The 3,588-nt window shown below is 54.8% G+C and overlaps 1 pseudogene; it reads left to right on the forward strand.

The window, feature by feature from the left end:
* Positions 1 to 2,208, forward strand: LOC136948160 (uncharacterized; annotated as a pseudogene).
* The last annotated feature ends 1,380 nt before the right edge of the window (positions 2,209 to 3,588 follow it).

Raw genomic sequence — 3,588 nt, forward strand, 5'->3', positions numbered from 1 at the left:
ATGATTGGCCCGTTCGCCTCTCCCCCGTTCCCTGTCTACCGGGTGAGCCCCATCGACGTCGCCACCCGGAAGTACTCGGGCAAGCAGAGGCTCGTGATCGACCTCTCTGCTCCCCGTCGCGGACCCGTCCCCAGCATTAACAGCTTGATCCCCAGCCCGGACTACTCCCTGGCTTACACCACCATTGACCACGCCATCTCCCTCATCCGCCTGGCCGGCCACGGCGCCTGGCTGGCGAAGGCCGACATCACGACCGCCTTCAAGGTCCTTCCCATCCACCCAGACTACTGGGCTTTCTTGGGGTCTGCTGGGAGGATTCCTACTACTTTGCCGTCCGACTGGCATTCGGCTGCAAAAGCAGCCCACGCTTATTCGACTGCCTCTCCGAAGCACTCTGCTGGATCCTCCTCAACGAGTCCAAGGTTCCCTTCTTAGTCCATCTCCTGGACGACTTCCTCACCATCGGCCCCCCTTCATCCCCACCGGCGCAAGGCCTCCATGCTCTCACCACGGTGTTCTCACAACTGGGTGTCCCCCTCTCCCTGGAAAAGACAGAAGGGCCAGCTACAACACTGGAGTTCCTCGGTATCACACTGGACTCCGTGGCTTTCAAAGCTTCACTTCCCACCGACAAACTGGACCGCATCACCCTCCTTCTTTCCAATTACCTGATCACCCCCACCTGCGCCAACTCCTCTCCCTTCTCGGCCATCTGAACTACGCCCTCCGCATCATCCCCCAAGGCCGCTCCTTCATTTCCCACCTCCTCCTCCTGGCTTCATCCGTACAGTCGCTCCACCACACCATCACACTGGACGCTTCCTGTCTCATGGAGTTGAAGCTCTGGCATCATCTCCTTTCCCACTGGAACGGCATCACTTTCTTTTATAACGATCTCGTATCCAACCCCAACGACATGCAGCTCTTCACCGACGCCGCCCCCTCTTCTGGTTTCGGCTGCTATTATAACGGCCGCTGGTTCTCCTCCCCATGGCCTTCCGAGTTCCCTTCCTGCCCTTCTCCCTCACTGGCCCCCTCATCTGCACTTCACGAGGTCTACCCCATCATCGCCGCCCTCCTCTGGGGCCATGAATGGTCACGCCAATCCATTCTCATCCACTCCGACAACACTGCCGTCGTCTCCTGGATCAACAAAGGCCGATCAGACTCCATCACCGCCATGCCCTTCATCCGTCGCCTCACCTGGCTTTCAGTCACACATCAGTTCATAATCAGAGCCTCCACGACCTCCACCTCCATACCCAGGACGTCATCCTCCAAGGTCTGTCACCCCGTACACTCTCCACCTACTGGACAGCCTGGAAAAGCTTCAGGTCCTTCCACACCATTCACCACCTCACATTCCCCTCATTCAACCTACTTTCCATCACCAGCTTCATCTCATACGCTCACGCGCACCTCTCTATCCGCACTTCCACCATCCACACATACCTCAGCGGCATCAACTTCTTCTGCAAGTTGCTCTCCGGTTCCCCCTGCACAGCCATCTCCAACAGCCAGACCTCCCTTCTCATGAAGGGTCTGAAGCGCCTGGAACCCCGCTCTCCCTCTGCACGACTCCCCCTCACCGCCGACCTACTAGCCGCCTGCATCACCACACTGCGGTCTGGCTACTCCTCCCCTTCCACTGACTCCACCCTGGAGGCTATGTTCCTCCTGGCTTTCTGAGGTGCTCCGAATTCACGTCCACCTCCTCCACTTTCGACCCTTCTGCTCACCCATGCGTCTCTGACATCACCCTACACTCCCCCGACACTCATTTTCTCTCTGAAACGCAGCAAGACCAATCAGAGCGGGCCCACAGTCCCCATCTTCCTATTCCGCCTCAATTCTCCTCTCAGCCCCTTCGAGTCTCTACAGAAACTCATTCACTCCAAATCCGGCAGCCACGCCCACCCATCCAGCCCACTATTCATCACGGAATCAGGACTCGTTGCCTCCCGGTTCTGGTTCCACCATCATCTCCGCCTCATCCTCACCAAATCAGGCATAGACCCCACACACTATTCCGCACATTCCTTCAGAATCGGCGCCGCCTCCTCTGCTTCTAGCCAGGGCGTCGCTGACCACACTATCCAGCTTCTGGGTCGCTGGTCCTCTCAGGCATACCGCCTATACGTCAGGACCAACCTCCCCGATCTCCACCACACTCAAGCGCTCATCAGCCTCGCAGCAGCCCGTAGGTGAGTGTTCCTTTGGGGATCCGGTTGAGCCGCTGCTCGGCCGTGACCCATAAGGACTCTCCGCCACACCCCGAGTCCATACCCGGTACCTATTCACGAACCATCCACATCACTTCCACCATCTCTGCATCCCCTAATCACACTCTCATCCTCCCAGGAACCAGGCCCGGCTCTGCTACCGGCCTCCATCAGCACCAGGCTCGGCCCTGCTACCAGCCTCCACCAACCGCCTCAGGCTCGGCTCTGCTACCAGCCTCCACCAACCACTCAAGGCTCGGCTCTGCTACCAGCCTGCGACACCCTGCATTAGGCTTGGCTCTGCTACCAGCCTCAGGCTCGGCTCTGCTACCAGCCTGTACCACAACGCATTAGGCTTGGCTTTGCTACCAGCCCAAGTTCAATAAAAGCTATCTATTCAATCAATGGTGTGATTACTGAACTCGTGAACTGCTTGTAGTTGGTTGCTCGTCGTCTGTATGTTCCTCTTGACCACGTGCTCCTCCTTGTACATATCTCAGCATTTGACCTTGCATTAATTTAGAAATACGAAGAAAAAGGAATCTTATACCGAAAATTATTATAAACATTTAAAACTGAAAGCATGCAGCCAAGGAGCTCTCCACCTTTATTACTTATTTATAAACTAGTATTTGTGTGCCTAAGTAAGTTCTCCAAAGTTGTGTTTTCTGTTGCCTGTGAAATATTTTTGTAGAACGTCCTTTTGGGACTGGTTTGTTTTGAGTACTACTTTTGCTATTCTTTGCCTACCTATGGATTATTGCTCAAACTGATTAAAACATATTCAGCATCTCCAGTTCTAAGTGCGTCTTACTGTTGGGTTCACCATCCTCCAGTGGCTCAAGAAGTGTGAGTCGGACCCTCACACGGGGGAGGCGAGTTCGAGTCCCGGCTCTGACACGGAGTGTATGCATAGGCTAACCATTACATTAGCAGCATGTATTTAAGAATGACCGGTGAGGATCTCATTCTATTATGACTGTAACTGTTAGCTGCTCCTGGCATTCTCTAATCCCTGCTCTCCTCTCTCTGTCCCACCCCCCACACACATCCCTTGTGGTGTGGGGGGTTTGAGCTGTCAGCACCTGCTTGGTCGTCGGTCGGCCAACGCTGGACCTGGTCGCGAGTCTCCTGGTCCTGTCCTACATCTATAAAGTTGAACAATGGATTTTGGTGTTTCAAAACCCATTGACACTGTATGACTATGTTTAGCCTGTGGTCTGCTCCTCTCTCCCACCAACCGTCTCTGGAGGAGGGGATCCCTCTCTGAAATGCTCCTCCCAAGGTTTCTTCCATTTTTTCTCCTGTTGGGAGTTTTTCTGGGAGTTTTTCCTTGTCTTCCTTGAGGGTTTAGGTTGGTTGAGGG

This window comes from Osmerus mordax, chromosome 8 (genome assembly GCF_038355195.1).
Source record: "Osmerus mordax isolate fOsmMor3 chromosome 8, fOsmMor3.pri, whole genome shotgun sequence".
Lineage (NCBI taxonomy): Eukaryota > Metazoa > Chordata > Actinopteri > Osmeriformes > Osmeridae > Osmerus > Osmerus mordax.